This window comes from Delphinus delphis, chromosome 4, assembly GCF_949987515.2.
Source record: "Delphinus delphis chromosome 4, mDelDel1.2, whole genome shotgun sequence".
Lineage (NCBI taxonomy): Eukaryota > Metazoa > Chordata > Mammalia > Artiodactyla > Delphinidae > Delphinus > Delphinus delphis.
Genome location: NC_082686.1, coordinates 47,577,570 through 47,595,163, shown reverse-complemented (window position 1 = coordinate 47,595,163; position 17,594 = coordinate 47,577,570). Strand labels below are relative to the sequence as shown.

Genomic DNA, 17,594 nt, shown 5'->3' with positions numbered 1-17,594 from the left:
AACATCTAAAGTATACGTACCTTTTGAAATATTCTCTGTAGAATTTACCTTACAGAGATATTTGCACAATTGAAGAAGAGCATATACAAGGATGCTCATTGATGTACTGTTTGGCTTCTAATGGCAAAAAAAATTGGAGTCAACTTAATTGTCCATCATTGGATGGTACCTCTATATGATGAAATACTATGTTGCTGTTAAATATAATAGAATGAGGTAAAGCTATATATAATGACACAGAAAGGTGTCTACCATGTATTAAGCAAAAAAAAGCAAGTTGTAGATGTGTTAATTAACTAGACGGGAGGAATCTTTTCACAATGAATAAGTATATCAAGTCATCACCATGTACACTTTATTTTTTTCATGTACACTTTAAATATCTTTCCATTTTGTCAATTATACCTCAATAAAGCTGAAAATTTTTCAATTAAAAAAACCTCTTGGGCTTCCCTGGTGGCGCAGTGGTTGAGAGTCTGCCTGCCGATGCAGGGGACACGGGTTCCTGCCCCGGTCCAGGAGGATCCCACATGCCGCGGAGCGGCTGGGCCCGTGAGCCATAGCCGCTGAGCCTGCGCGTCTGGAGCCTGTGCTCTGCAACGGGAGAGGCCACAACAGTGAGAGGCCCACGTACCGCAAAAAAAAATTTAAAAAAATAAATATAATGCAGTCCTTCTCTCAACACTCCCAATATTTAAAAAAAAACAAAAAACAAAAACCTCTTAAAGTTCCCCTCCCACCCCATGACCACTAACAGAAGAGTTCAGTTGGTGCATGTTCTGGTTCTACCTAGCCTTGAAAAGCTGGGTCCAACAGCAAGTCACTTCTCCATGCCCCAGGAATTGTGTTAACCATTTTATTTATTTTTAAATAAAACAGAAGGGTGGGGAGAAAAGCAAGTTGCAAAATGGTGTGTCTAATATAATTCCACTTTTCAAAAAAAGTGAGATATATATTTGGACATGTACACAGAAAGGTCTAAAAGAACATGTGGAATTGTTAACTGTGATAGTTTAGGTTGGGCACGACTTAAGGGGACATTGACCTTCTACAGCTATAAATTGTTAGACGTTTTTTCCACTGAGCATGTATTATTTGCAATAAGAATAAAAGTTTGGAATTTTATTTAAAAAACACTTTCAGACTTTCTTAAGGAGGTCATTCAGTCACTGGTACTAAAGGTGAGATAAAAGTAGGTCAAAGCAAGCCAGGAAAACGTGCGGTGGACTGAGTATGTGAAAGTGGTACATGGTGTGTATGTATTGATATATGAAAACGAGCGGACGGGCCCTGCCTGGTTTGGCACCTCCTGAACATTCTAGTCCCCTTTCATAGCACCTTCCTCTCCCCCTTACACCGACCTCCTCTCTGTTCCTTGAATAAGCCTTTCAACACATGGCCTCTGTGCATGCTGTCTCTGCCTGAAAAAATCCCCACCCCAAACACACAGCCTCCGACATGTACACACCTTGCTCTTACTTCACATCTCAGCTCAGTTGTCACTTCCTCAGAGAAGTGAGAGGGCAGCCTTTCAGAATACAGCAGGCCCCTTTGTTACATGTGTTTCTAAATACGCTACACGTGATTTGAATGGGAAAACAAGAAATTTAAAACGGGAAGGGAGAAGGATGGCAGAGAGTGACTAATGCTTTAATGGTATCCATGTTTTGAAACCTTTCTTCTTGATCTATATTTTCTAGTCTACCTGCTTTTCCTACTTTTAAGTTTACTGGTGGTTCTTCTTAGATATTTCCTATGCAGGGCGGTAAGAGAAGCCTGAAATCATTAATAGACTGTGAATTCCTGCAGTATCATTGTACAATTTCCCTTTGGACAAATTCCTTTCTGCACTCGTTTACTGAGCGCTAAGTTCTGTTCAAGACCCTGGGTGGAATAACCTTATCTACCGCCCACCTTTCCTACTTTTTCCTCTTCTACTCTCTTATTCAGTGCAAGCTCAGTCCATCACTGTGATTTTCAATCTCACAAGCATTGGAATAACCTGAGGAGCTTTTAAAAAAATGTGGAAATTCACCCTCAGGGATTCTGACTCTGCTGGTCTAGGGTCAGACCCAAGCACAGGGGTGTTCTGAAAGTTCCTTGGGTGATGCTAATGGGCGGGCAGCATTAAGTACCACTGGCTGAGATTAATCCTGAAACAGAAACTCTACTTGGAGAACTGGAGAACACCTGACTTACGGAAATCAAAGCCTGGGTGATTCCAATGGCATCAATCTCTTAGATGGGGTCAGACTTGCTTTGTTCACGAAGGTAGAGGCTGAAGGCCAAAAGCATAAAAGGTGACCGCTGAAGCATCACCCTGAATTAAGGCTGATGACTTTGGACCAGAGCACTTGCTTGTAGGAAACAGTTGGATCACTTGTACCGCTGGATTAGTGGCAGGTGTTCATGGAGGAGAAGAGCAGATTAACTGCCTGTGGGGACCCATATTAGCTTTCAGATTCTGTTCTCTGTTACTCATGTGTCTCAGAGACTTTCAGAACAAGCAAGTATTATTTTAGGAGTTTAATGCATGGGGCACCTGAGGCCCTGGAAGTTTTATGCCTTATTCTTCAGCACAGTTCATCTCCCAGGACTCCTGACTCCCAAACACCAGAGGTTGTTACCAGGTGTCCCGTCTGAAGCAGGACATCTGATTCCTAGTCTTGGCTTAGCCACTAATCACCACAGATGTGGCCTGCTTAAGTCACCTCTGCTCTCAGGGCCTCGGTTCCTTCAGATGAGGTAAGTTGAACTATATGGTCTATCCAAACCCCCTTCAGCAGTAGCAAGTGACACTAGGTGGCACTCATGTAACTCCAGTGGGGAACGGTTGGAACATGTTGGCTGCCAGCCTCCTTCTGTCCCTTAAAAGACCCGAGGACATGATAAGTGCAACCTGGGAAATAATACAGTTTTAGGAAGGCTGCTTGGGCCTCCTTTCACCAAGAAGAGTTTTTGAACCTGTGGATGTCTGTTATGTTTTACCAGCTACTTTTACAATGTACTTTTGATTTCATATTCCTCTCCTTTTTATCATCTCAAATTTTAAAATATTGTAGAGCAAGCTATTTCCTATGGCTTAGCTACATTTGTAATCTTGTCCAGACACACAGGCTTGTGTGACATAAGAGCATGTGGTATTACCTTAGCAAGTACCAAGTTCTCCCAGTCACATGCCACTACACGAGTAACTTCTAGGAGAGAAACCCACTGTCCCAGCACTGAACTTCAAGCAAATGGGATTCTTCCCTGCGATGAGTCGCCCCCGAACAGGGTGACCCAGACATGGCTTTTGTTCAAAGTCTTGCTCCCCACAGCTGGTTGGTCCTGATGTTTCCAAGAGGTTCCTTCTGGTCTAGGTTCATTTCAAGAATGCAGTCTGGATCAACCTGGCTTCAGAACTTGACCTTCATGATCAGGATATTATCTCAAAGGTGATACTTTCTTCATCGGCAAAAATCACCCAAGACACATTTCAGGTGCTTCTCCCTCAATCAAGGACCACAGTAGTAGTACCCAAGGATTTAGCAACAAAAATAAAAGATAGAGGAACTAAGTTTGGCATCTAAATCTGTGAGATCTAAGAAGAGATTTAAGAAGTTTCATACTGTTAATTCATGTTGGGAGTAATAGGTGGATCGCAGTGACTGCATCACCTGTCAATATAAGGGACCCTGGACTTGGGTGAACTTCCTGGGTGGAAGTAGAGTCATGACTTCCAGACCTAGGGGTGGTGTTAGAGTCAGGGTAAGGGATTGAAGGTACAAATATGTATGCACTGGTAGACTACAAAGACCTGAAGCCAAAATACTAACAGCAGTGGCGTTATGGGTGACATTTATTGTCATCTGTATACTTTTCTGTATTTCTCAAATTTTATTTAATGATCATGAATTTGTTTTTGTGTTTTATTATTTCAAAATTCAAAAGAAAAAAGAAGGAAAGAGAAAAGAATGATCAGCAGGTTTCAACAAAGAAACAGTTGTTTGTAAATTACCTTGTTTATGACTTGAAAAAAAGCGAGTATGATTTCAGAAGGCGATTGTACTATTTCCCTTGGATGTGGAAATTACTTGACTCTGGTCTGATCCACTGATGGTGAAGTAACACCTGAAAGACTCACATTAACATTACAATTGTCCTCAACATACACAAAAGGAACCTTGAAAATGAATACAAATAATTTTTTATAATTTATAATTCTCCTCTTGTTGAATCAAAATGTACTACTTTAAGTGTGAGATTGCTTTTTCGACTATGATGTTTTTTACTTTTCAACGTCATGTGAATTCTACAAAGCTTGGCAGATACCCAGTTGTGACTTCCTTTAGGACTTTTTGTTGCCACTCATTATTCTTCTTAACATTGCCCAAGGTAAAGAGCATGAAGCTTGGAAAAGGTTTGGAGAAAGTTTCTAATCCAGCTTTGGTACAACCTAGCAGTGTAAACATGGTCAGGTTACTTAAGTGTCCTGGGTTTCCGTTTTTCCATTTGTAAAGCAAAGCATGGCTGTTCGTACTATCTCTTCCACCTCAGTTATTATAAGGATAAAATAAGATAATGTTGAGGATAAAATAAGATAATGTATGTGACAGGACTCAAAATTCTATAGGTGAGTTCTTTTGGAAACTGATGGTGAGATAAAGTATGGAGTAAAAAAGGTTTTCTGAGGGAGTGACACCTGTAAAAGAAAAGGGGAGTAAACAGGATTGAGCAGGGCAGTGGTCAGAGCGCAGTGCTTCTCTGCCAGCCCAACAGGGAGCACAGAGCTACCATGGCCAGTTCAAGAAGTCCGTGTTGGATGGGAATGGCCAGTTCCTTATACCACTGCCTTGCTTAGTCATCGGCTGGGGGGCCACTCCATAAACAGAGTGACCTCAGCTCCAACACAGAGCAGGTCTTGAAGGAGCTAATAGCTGGAGGCTGTCAGCTAACCACACTTCTTGAAGCTGAATCGCAAGTCCTTTCTGGAAAGGAGGACATGTGTGGTATATCTCATGTCTGCCACACTGGCCCCTAATATGACTCTACTTGGGGCCACCAGTTGAGATGGGTGTATATTATATCTCAAGATTATGAGTTCTCCTTCTCTGACCACAAACTTCTGTCCTTTGATATTGTCCACTCCCTCTCTGAGCACTGAGCATGCTCTCCCCACCCTCCGTGACCCCTATCCTTCTCTCCCTATCTTGACAGTCACCTCCTTCTGATTTCCCTGGCCTCTCTAGCAAGGTTCACTAGCTTGGAGTCAAGGGTCTGGGATTTTATGTTGCCTTCTCTTGTTCCTCTAGACCCTTTGATTTTTTCTCATGCTTGTCAGACTGATTTCTGAGTCACCCCATGGTCTTCTTTCCTCTGAAACTTGAGTGATGAACCTTACTGGAAAATTTCATGTGGGGACTTCCCTGGCGGTCCAGTGGTTAGGACTCTGCGCTTCCACTCCCGGGGCCCCAGGTTCCATCCCTGGTTGGGGAACTAAGATCCTGCAAGCTGCACAGTGCGGCCAAAAAAAAAAAAATCATTCAGTACCATCTACTGAATGGTGAACTACACTTCAATGACAGCCAATTTCATCAACACATTTACTGCAGCAATCCTTTTACCCAGTTCATATTGTCTCCCTGTTCCACTTACATTGTGTCTAACTTGTAAGAGATGATTGACATTTATCCAATTCTGCCTTATGCAGAAGGTATCTATGTACTTGATATATTCCCTTCCGCTCTTCTCCCTCCAGTTTTATTTTTTAAAATAAATTTATTTATGTATTTTTTGTCTGTGTTGGGTCTTCGTTGGTGCATGCGTGCTTTCTCTCGTTGCAGTGTGCGGGCTTCTCATTACGGTGGCTTCTCTCGTTGCAAAGCACAGGCTCTAGGTGTGCGGGCTTCAGTAGTTGTGGCACTCAGGCTCAGTAGTTGTGGCTCACAGGCTCTAGAGAGCAGGCTCAGTAGTTGTGATGCACAGGCTTAGTTGCTCCGTGGCATGCGGGGTCTTCCCGGACCAGGATTTGAACCTGTGTCCCCTGCATTGGCAGGCGGATTCTCAACCACTGCACCACCAGGGAAGCCCCTCCCTCCAACTTTTATATGGTAACTCTCTAGTTTACCATAGGAGCTAGGACTTGCACTATCCTGACTCTTGTTCAATACCCAGAACAGTGCCATAAGCTTACCTGGCACTGAAAAAAATTGTTGAGTTAATAAATAGTTGAATGAAGAAGAACAACAAAATTTGTTTTGTTATATGCCTAGTACAGGCTAGAGACAATTTCAAGTATATTATATGTCATCTCACTCCTCATAGGACTCCCATTTTGTAGGTTTTAATCTTCCTATTTTATACATTTATTTGTTGCCTGTCTCTTGCCACTAAATATAAGTTCCTTGAGGGCAAATATCATGTCTGATTCGTTTCTGTAGCTTTGTAGCTCCACTTCCCAGGTGATGCCTGACACATAGATGATACTCAATGAAAGTTAGATGAAGGATCAGATAAGTGAGGGAACCACAAATGGAGGGTCAAGTTAAGACTGTGTCCAACACCAAAGCCTGTGCACTTTGTACCATGTCATGTGGCTCTGTCTGTATTGTGCTGTTAACTGCCCAAGGCTTCACAACAATTTAATGACCAAATTTGAATTAGAAGAAAATGATCCTCCATGCCATACTTCAGTCAAAATGGTGACAGAAATTATAGTTGTCACTTGCTTTATTTACTTCTAAAGAATGTACCTAATATCATACGCAGGATAATTGGCCAGTTCATGAATTTTCTGTTTCGAACATCTGACTGTAATTGTTTCTTTACCTTGTTCTGATGTTATCCATGACTCAGTATATGTTTGGGTATTATTTGGGACCCATCTGAATTCATAAGCCTTCTATTTCTTACCATGAGAATAAGATTAGCCAATATTTGCATATGCTAACACTAGTGACAAAATTATAAAGAATGAGTTAAACAAAATGTCACTTAGCAGAAAGTGATAATTAAGCTCTTAATTAATCTTTCTTTCTGCCAGAATTTGGCTTTTAGTCAACTGATACCATTTGATAATAGTGTACATAATGTGGCAAACATCAGAAAGAAGCTTCTAGACAGCTCATGGATACTAAAAGTATGCAAATCTTTGAACCTATAGTTGGAAATTGAACAGCAATAGAGGTGAGATTCTAGAATTTCCATTCCCACCACTACTTATAATGGAACCAAACAACTGTGAATGCATTGCAGAGATTACTGAGGCCCTCATTTATAAAGCATTTTATGAACCTTTTAATGTAAATGCCAGCTATTTTTAAATCTTATGATTCCCTGATGAAAATATTTTCCTAAACAATTTGGACCACTCCATATAGTTCTAATGGTTTCCCTATTAAGTACCTTTCAAATATAGCCACAACGTATCTTTTTGAAATAGATGGGTATTAACCAAATGGAAGTGTGCATTGAAAGTTTCTGCTAAAGCAATGAAACCAAAATAGTCTATAAAATGAGGGATTTGAACTAATATCTCTAAGTTTGCTTTCAGTCATGGGAAAAAAAAAATCTATGGCGGTAACCCTAAAAAAGTTTAGTCAATGCTAAAACCTGAACACAATTCACATGCCCTGTTATTCATGCCTTACATGATAAATTCTTGCCCATTAATTTAATTCAAATCTGAAGGGAAATTAGCAATTCTATGTGAATTCATCCATTTGTTTTTATTAACTCATCACTCTATCTACATGTTTAATAAAATGTTCACAACGTAACAAGAGCTTCTAATTAAAGGAAGAGGCATTTCAGAAATTTTTTTTTCCTTATTTTTCTGCAAAGGTGATGACAGAGTTTCAACCCCCAGCTTTATGTTCCACCATTATAATTTTGTGCCATATGTACATATAAAAAAGAGCTGCTATTGCAGCACCTCTCCCGATCATAATATCTTACATTCATACCACACTTTACAGTTTAACAAATTGATTTTTTAGTTTTTTATTTATTTATTTTTTGGCCACGCTGCACAGCTGGCAGAATCTCAGTTCCTTGACCAGGGATTGAACCCGGGCCTCTGTAATGAAAGCCCAGAATCCTAACCACTAGACCACCAGGGAACTCCCCAAATTTATTTTTTCAGTTTTTAAATTTCCTATCACATTCACCTCATTGGCTCCATCACGCATCATTGGTGACATCACACCTTAAGCACCTAGTCTCCTTGACCCCTCATTCTCCACCTTTGATCCCCTTAGTGGCCCTGAGGAGAGAGCTTGGCAGATATTCAGTCAGAAATAAGCAAACCTGGGGCTTCCCTGGTGGCGCAGTGGTTGAGAGTCTGCCTGCTAATGCAGGGGACACAGGTTCGAGCCCTAGTCTGGGAAGTTCCCACATGCCATGGAGCAACTAGGCCCGTGAGCCACAACTACTGAGCCTGCGCGTCTGGAGCCTATGCTCCACAATAAGAGAGGCCGCGAGATAGTGAGAGGCCCGCGCAGCGCGATGAAGAGTAGCCCCCGCTTGCCACAACTAGAGAAAGCCCTCGCACAGAAATGAAGACCCAACACAGCCATAAATAAATAAATTATTAAACTCCTACCCCCAACATCTTCTTTAAAAAAAAAAAAAGAAATGAGCAAACCAAAGCTCAGGGAAATGAAAAAGCTAGCTGGTGGGTGATGATGCCTCAGATTACAATTTATATTGCATCCGTAAAGTTAATTTGAATAAAATTTTGAATGAAAAGGAATCAATCATTTGGGTAATTCAAAATGGCTGAAACCATTTTAGGAAAGTTGATAATTGATAGATCCATTTCAAGACAATTTGCCCACCCACAAGGATCCACAGTGACTTCTAAACAGAACTTAATGTCTCCCCATGTGTATTCTTCCTGCTACAATGTAGACAGATCACTCAGATGGGTTTGAATTTAGACACTGCTGACTCCCTAACTCTGTGACACGTTGGATGGATTTATTGCCTGGCATATAACTGAACAAATATTTGTTGAGTTAATAAATGGCTTAAAACTTTTAATAGGTGCTCATTTTTTATTAGCTGTTTCTTTGACACAATTCTTTTGGAAAACAATAAAGCAACATATAGCAAGAACCATAGGAATGTCTGTGTGATACTCTTTGATTCAGAAGTTCTACTCCAAAGAATTTTTCATAAAGAAAAAATCTGGTAGGAGTAACAACCTTGAAGGTATTCTCATGGTTATCAATCATAGGCAAAATACGAAAACAGTCTCAAAGCCCAGGATACAGTGTCTATGACGGGTATGATTTCTGGCTGCTAAGCATGTTTCTTCCCTATCACTTCCTTAAACATAAGGGTAGGCACATGACCTGAAGTGACCAATTAAATTGTCCCATCTCCACAGCCCACAGTGATTGGTTTAGGGATGAGCCAATAAAAGTCCGTTCCTAGGAATTTTCCTTTAGAATTAGTTAGGAAGACATCCTCTTGCATCTATGGTCAAGGACTGGAAAAATACAGCTCTATGTTGCCAGCCACATGAAGAAAGCCTGGCTGCAGCAAAATCAAGTAAGGCCAATACACAAACAGACACAAGAGGTGAAGAGAGACAGAGACTCAGCTGGCACATTCCTGAAAACATAATTTGAGCCCTGTTTCCTAACATCTCTTCCACTCTTGTCTATTCCAGTTACACAGGCCGTTAAGTCTCTATTTTCATTAAGCTAGTTTAAGTTGGGTTTCTGTCACTTACAATGAAGAGCCCTGATTACTACATCCACACAAAGGAATGCTATGTAGCCTTTAAAACAGCAATTTTGCAGAAACATGGGAAAATGTTTACAACAAAATGTTAAGTGGTAGCAACAAAAGACAAAATAGTAGGTGTGTATGTATGAGTATACAAGGAAAAAGGTGTTAACAGTGCTTACTCCTGAGTGAGAGCGAAAAGGAATAGAACGTTTCCCTTTCCTTTATCTACTACTTGAAAATATTTCAGTGAGCATGTATAATATTGCTCTTGTCATTTAGAAAGAAAAAAAGTACATACCTTAAGATTACCATGATGTAAATATACTTAATCACCTGCAAGATAATATAAAAATAGTTATTGTGCTAAAAAGTGAGATTTTAGCTGTTTAAATTTTTTCAAAAACATCTTGAGATGACTTTACTTATTTATTGGCTTTTCAGTAAGAAAAGAAACATTTTAAAGAATAAAATGCATAAACTCTGTCATGTGATAACTTTAACGATTAAAACTAACAAAGGAGAAGAGTAATCTCATCTATTGGGAGCTTGCTTATAAATTATAATTCCATTTTCAAATTAACGTTTTACTTTAACATTATAGTGCTTGTGAGGACATTCAGGGCTAGATTGTTGGTTTTCCTGCCATTGCCTTACCACTCTCTCCCCTAGCTCCTTTTAACGACTGTATGATTGTAAAATTTGTCCAAGTTAATTTATACCAAGACTAGTTGTGAAGGAAATCGTTTCTTTTGCTTTATATTAGTATTAGCCTTGGTAGTTAATTCCATGTAAGATATTTCTGCTCTCTCCTACTCAGTTTTCCTCATATGGAAAACGAGATCTTTAGGTATACAAAATATAGATTTTACCTGAAGATGTGATTGGTTGTTTGGTTTGGTTTACTTGGTTTGGTTTAGAATAAAAATTTACTAGTGAATGATTTTAGATGGTCACTTCTTTTGGTAAATTTAGAATAGTAAACTTCTGTATACTCTATTTTTACTTTTACTAAGAGGAGTGAAATATACCTTTACTCCATTCTTTCTACCTGCATATTGGGGTGTATAAATTGTTGCTACATAATTCGTAACATGTGATTCTAAAGCACTACTTCCTACAAAGAGGAAAAAAAACACAATTAAGACAAGGCACAACATTTCTTCACCTTCAATACAATAAAGCACTGTTTTAGCCCTGATCCACAATGTGAAAAGTAACTTAAGTACTTTAAAAAGGTCATTTATCTTCTCTTTACCTCATTTTTTTTCAGTTATAAAAGAGACCTAATAATAGTTTCCTTGACAACCTCCTAGGATTTGTGTATCTATTGAGATTAAAAACAAAGATTATTAGAGGATACCAAAGAGAAAAGTGCACATTTTAGAATTGCATAGCTTGATAAAATTTTACCAACTGAGCATGCTCATGTAATAATAAACAGGCCAAGACAAGAAACAGAATGTCACCATACCCCAGAAATATCACTCACACCCCTTCAAAAGAGTGTTCACTACCTTGATCTCTAATACTATAGATTTTGCTTGTGCTTGAACTTTATATAAAAGGACACGCATGGTATGTATTCTTTTACGCCTGACTTGTTTCACTCAGCATTATGTTGACGAGGTTCACCCATACCGTGTGCAGTTTACGGATAATTCCTTTCCCCTGCTGTATAGTACTGTTTTATAAAAGTACCATGATTTATTTATACATTTCCCTGTTGATGGGTATTTGAATAGTGTTTGCTTCTGGCTTTATGAATGGGAGAACAAATATGTTCATTTCTTTTGGGTATATACCTAGAATTGGGATTTCTTGGTCATAGCTTGTATGTATTGGGCTTTAGTAGATACTGCCAAACAATTGTTCAAAATAGTTGATGCAGTTAACACTCCCACAGGTAATGTATGAGGCATCTGCTTGCTACACATCTTTGCCAACAGTTAGGATTTTTCTCTGTTGAGATTTTAATATACGTAAAATAATTTCATAAACCATAAATCTCCTTCAAATGCAAGACGTTTCCTAATTTTATTTTACTAGCTTGTCTTGTTCCAGAGTAATTTAAGGTGAGTTGAACGTAAGACTGTGTATGCCATTTCACTACTCACAGCTTCTCTTCAGACGGTTACTGCCCTCTGGGGCAGCCTTAATTAAGCTATGCCTTTGTTAATCCAAATAAAAGCAAGCCCATAAAAAACTAAAAATAGAACTACCATACGACCCAGCAATTCCACTACTGGGCATATACCCTGAGAAAACCATAATTCAAAAAGAGTCATGTACCAAAATGTACATTGCAGCTCTATTTACAATAACCAGGACATGGAAGCAACCTAAGTGTCCATCATCAGATGAATGGATAAAGAAGATGTGGCACATATATACAATGGAATATTAGTCAGCCATAAAAAGAAACGAAACTGAGTTATTTGTAGTGAGGTGGCTGGACCTAGAGTCTGTCATACAGAGTGAAGTAAGTCAGAAAGAGGAAAACAAATATCATATGCTAACACATATATATGGAATCTAAAAAAAAAAAACAATGGTCATGAAGAACCTAGGGGCAAGATGGGAATAAAGACACAGACCTACAAGAGAATGGACTTGAGGACACGGGGAGGGGGATGGGTAAGCTGTGACAAAGTGACAGAGTGGCATGGACATATATACACTAACAAATGTAAAATAGGTAACTAGTGGGAAGCAGCCACATAGCACAGGGAGATCAGCTCTGTGCTTTGTGACCACCTAGAGGGGTGGGATAGGGAGGGTGGGAGGGAGGGAGACGCAAGAAGGAAGAGATATGGAGACATATGTATCTATATAACGGATTCACTTTGTTATAAAGCAGAAACTAACACACCACTGTAAAGCAATTATACTCCAATAAAGATGTTAAAAAAAAAAGCAAGCCCAATAACCAAACTGAATTTAATTTTTCTAGAGTGTCTCTCAGAAATGCTAATTATGTCCTTCAGTTCTACAGGCAGGAGACTAATTCCTTCCAATCTGTGAAAACAAGGAGCAGCTCAACTCTATACCACAGGCTAGGAAAATTTAGTACACAGCAAATATACTCATTTAAAATGTAAATCTAATTTCCTGTGCAAAGTTAGTAACCCAAACACTAGGACAGAATTCATCTCATTTCTTTAACGTCCACTACCTGACTTCACTACATATGACTTTATGGGCTCTTTTAAGTAGTTCTACCAGAGTTTCTTTTTGAGAATAAGAGCGATGTTGGATAGAGGAGAGGAAGGGAAAAGCCTGTACTTAACAGTGGCTATGGTTACTAGCAGACCAAGCTCAATTGTGGGTCTATTCTGTGATCTGACAAAAATGCTCAAGCTCTGGGAAATCTAATGACCAACTGTCATCTTCCTCCTCACGCTTTTCAGTTGTTGACCCTAACCTTCCTTACTGCCGGTCTTCCCCTCCATTTGCTTTAAATAGATGAGGTTTTGCTCAGTTACCCTCGTTTATACAACATAACTTCCAGTGGAGAGTGTGACTCTAACCTGAGCTGCTGTTTTAATTAGTTAATTAACAAAATATATACTTACAGACTACATTCCATGTGCTTGACACTAAGACCCCAGAGGCAAATAAGAGCCTTTAAACAGTTCACAGCCTAGTGAAGGAGACAGATTGGTACACATCTGGCTACAAGTACTAAAATAGCAATAATAAAGCAAATGTAAACATGAAAGGACCTTATTTTGTTACACAAGTGGATTTGGGACAAATGAGAAAGATATTTTATGATCCCTCCTACTGCACTTTCATTTATGTTGTTACCTCAGTCTCAGGTTACAATTACAGTAATTTATTCAAATAGAAAGAAAACCACAATCTGGCAAATATATGAATGTAACATCAATGATGGAAAATGCTCATCTTTCATATTCTTGTTTCTTTGTTTTGGTTTGGGGTTTTGTGTGTGTTTCCTTTTTTTTTTATAACAATCTTTTTAAAAAATAAATTTATTTATTTATTTATTTGTCTATGTTGGGTCTTTGTTGCTGTGCACGGGCTTTCTCTAGTTGTGTCAAGCGGGGGCTACTCTTTGTTGTGGTGCATGGGCTTCTCATTCCGGTGGCTTCTCTTGCTGTGGAGCATGGGCTCTAGTCACGTGGGCTTCAGTAGTTGTGGCATGTGGGCTCATTAGTTGGGGCTCATGGGCTCTAGAGCGCAGGCTCAGTAGTTGTGGTGCACAGGCTCAGTAGTTGTGGCTCGTGGACTCTAGAGCACAGGCTCAGTAGTCGTGGCGCACAGGATTCATTGCTCTGTGATATGTGGGATCATCCCAGACCAGGGCTCGAACCCATGTCCCCTGAATTGGCGGGCAGATTCTTAACCACTGTACCACCAGGGAAGTCCCTGTTTGGGTTTCTTTTTTGGTGTGCTTTCACAGTTCTTCCTGCAAACCACTTATTACTCCTGGACTTGAAGCTCATGAGCTATATTTCGCTGGTCATTTCTGATTGATGCAGGCTCAGAAGCTTCTCCAAACAACTCGTTCATTGGCCTCAACTTTTATGTGTCCATCCCACGCTTTCTATCTCCATCCCCCGTGTTCACAGGCTTATTACATATATAAGAATTTAGTGGACAAAAATAAAATAAAATAGAAGACCAAGAGATTGGTATAGTGTAGACTGGTACAGTGTACACTAACAGGTCACAAATCTTAAAGTGCATAGGAATCACTGGAGTGTTCTAAATGCAGATTTCCAGATCCCACTCCAAGAAATTTTTTTTTAATTAATTAATTTTTGGCTGCATTGGGTCTTCGTTGCTTCATGCGGGCTTTCTCTAGTTGCAGCAAGCAGGGGCTACTCTTCGTTGTGGTGTGTGGGCTTCTCATTGTGGTGGCTTCTCTTGTTGCAGAGCATGGACTCTAGGTGCACAGGCTTCAGTAGTTGTGGCACACGCAAGAAACTTTGATTCAATAGTTTTGGTCCAGGAGTCTGCATTTAATAATCAACCCAGTTGATTCTTATGAAGGGGTTCTTAAACCTCATTTTGAGAAACCCCACTTTGGTTTCCGTTTAACAAACACACAAATACTCCACATGATTGAGAAGATGCAGATCTCTGCCTGGCCCTTTTTTTATGCATATAGGCATTACCAGTCCTCTAGTCAGCAGGGTTTTTGAATTAATACAATTTATTTTTTTAGAGACGTTTCAGATTTACAGAAAAATTAAATAAAAAGTACATAGAATTCCCATAGATCCCCTAAAAATCTTGTGTGGTCCACCTATTCATCCTTCCTTCCCTTCTCCAGACCCTTGGCAACCACTGATCTTTTCACTGTGAGCATTTGGTTTTGTCGATGCCTGGATTTTAGCCATTCTAAGAGGTACACAGTGCCATCTCATTGTTGTTTTAATTTGCAGTTCCCTAATGACATATGATGTTGAGCATCCTTTCATATGCATATTTGTCATCTGTATATGTAACTTCTAATACCATCTGACTCCCAGTCTGTTTAAATATCTCCACTGGGCTGATGTCTTTTAATTCTTTCTAATCCCAGGGTGTTGTCAGCTTCAGGCTGTCCATCCCCGATAGACATCTTGTTCCTTACATCCTCTTTATTCCTACACTTCATTGAAACTGAGGGCCCTGGATTTTTCAAACAATATACCAGTTCCTCTAGAGGCTTTGACTTGGGTTGCTGACAGAGAAATCTTTATTAAGTCTTTTTTTTTCACTTTTAAAAGTTGAGATTTATTTCATTTAATACAAAGGGTAAGAAGCTACAATAAGGATTCAATATTGGTAAGCAAATCATATAGGTCAAGGAGAAGCTTATGGATCACATATTCTCATATGTCAGGCAACCATCTTCCAGATTACAGGAAAAAAATAGAGATCATAATAAGATGCATTGGGGATAACTGTCATATGTTTGCACACTCTTGCAATGCATTTTTCCTATACTAAATTTTTCACAGAAATAAATATAAAGCTGCCACTCACATTTGTTCAACAATAATTAGTCATCAGTCATTTTGAATAGATGATAACACTGATTATTCAATAGGCAGTGAGGAGAGATGCCTGCAAGAAATATGTCTAGTTCAGGCTGTGAAATCTCGGTTGCTTCATAAGAGAAGATGGATGCAACTGGGAATTAAGATTTTATTTATCTTATTTCTTGAGGTAGGCTTGTATTGCTATAAACCTCCCTCTTAGAACTGCTTTTGCTGCATCCCATAGGTTTTGGATGGTCATGTTTTCATTGTAATTTGTCTGTAGGTATTTTTTGATTTCCTCAGTGATCTCTTGGTTATTTAGTAACATATTGTTTAGCCTCCATGTGTTTGTGTTTTTTATGTTTTTTTTTCCCTGTAATTGATTTCTAACCTCATAGTGTTATGGTCAGAAAAGATGCTTGATATGATTTCAATTTTCTTAAATTTACTGAAGCTTGATTTGTGATCCAAGATGTGATCTATCCTGGAGAATGTTCCGTGTGCACTTGAGAAGAAAGTGTAATCTGCTGTTTTTGGATGGAATGTCCTATAAATATAAATTAAATCTATCTGGTCTATTGTGTCATTTAAAACTTGTGTTTCCTTGTTTAATTTTCAGTTTGGATGATCTGTCCATTGGTGTGAGGTGTTAAAGTCCCCCACTATTATTGTGTTACTGTCGATTTCCTCTTTTATAGCTGTTAGCAGTTGCCTTATGTATTGAGGTGCTCCTATGTTGGGTGCATATATATTTATAATTGTTATATCTTCTTCTTGGATTGATCCCTTGATCATTATGTAGTGTCCTTCTTTGTCTCTTGTAACATTCTTTAAAGTCTATTTTATCTGATATAAGTATTACTACTCCAGCCTTCTTTTGATTTCCATTTGCATGGAATATCTTTTTCCGTCCCCTCACTTTCAGTCTGTATGTGTCCCTAGGTCTGAAGTGGGTCTCTTGTAGACAGCATATATAGGGTCTTGTTTTTGTATCCATTCAGCAAGTCTGTGTCTTTTGCTTGGAGCATAATCCATTCACGTTTAAGGTAATTATCGATATGTATGTTCCTATTACCATTTTCTTAATTGTTATGGGTTTGTTTTTGTAAGTCCTTTTCTTCTCTTGTGTTTCCCACTTACAGAAGTTCCTTTAGCATTTGTTGTAGAGCTGGTTTGGTGGTGCTGAATTCTCTTAGCTTTTGCTTGTCTGTAAAGCTTTTGATTTCTCTGTTGAATCTGAATGAGATCTTTGCCAGGTAGAGTAATCTTGGTTGTAGGTTCTTCCCTTTCATCACTTTAAATATATCATGCCACTCCCTTCTGGCTTGTAGAGTTTCTGCTGAGAAATCAGCTATTTACCTTATGGGAGTTCCCTTGTATGTTATTTGTCGTTTTTCCCTTGTTACTTTCAATAATTTTTCTTTGTCTTTAATTTTTTTCAATAATTTTTCTTTGTCTTTAATTTTGTCAATTTATCTTATGGGAGTTCCCTTGTATGTTATTTGTCATTTTTCCCTTGTTGCTTTCAATAATTTTTCTTTGTCTTCAATTTTTGTCTTTAACTATGTGTCTCAGTGTGTTTCTCCTTGGGTTTATCCTGCCTGGGACTCTCTGTGATTCCTGGACTTGGGTGGCTATTTCCTTTCCCATGTTAGGGAAGTTTTCAACTATAATCTCTTCAAATATTTTCTCGGGTCCTTTCTCTCTCTCTTCTCCTGCTGGGACCCCTATAATGCGAATGTTATTGTGTTTAATGTTGTCCCAGAGGTCTTTTAGGCTGTCTTCATTTCTTTTCATTCTTTTTTCTTTATTCTGTTCCACAGCAGTGAATTCCACCATTCTGTCTTCCAGGTCACTTATCTGTTCTTCTGCCTCAGTTAT

At 39.0% G+C, this 17,594-nt stretch overlaps 1 protein-coding gene across 1 annotated transcript in view; it reads right to left on the bottom strand.

The window, feature by feature from the left end:
* Positions 1-9,983: 9,983 nt before the first annotated feature.
* Positions 9,984-17,594, bottom strand: part of LOC132424038 (cell cycle control protein 50C-like) — a 50,558-nt gene continuing 42,947 nt past the window's right edge. The window contains exon 9 of the mRNA XM_060009855.1: positions 9,984-10,053. The gene's annotated coding sequence lies outside the window, so the exon portion shown is untranslated. The remainder of the gene's footprint in view (positions 10,054-17,594) is intronic.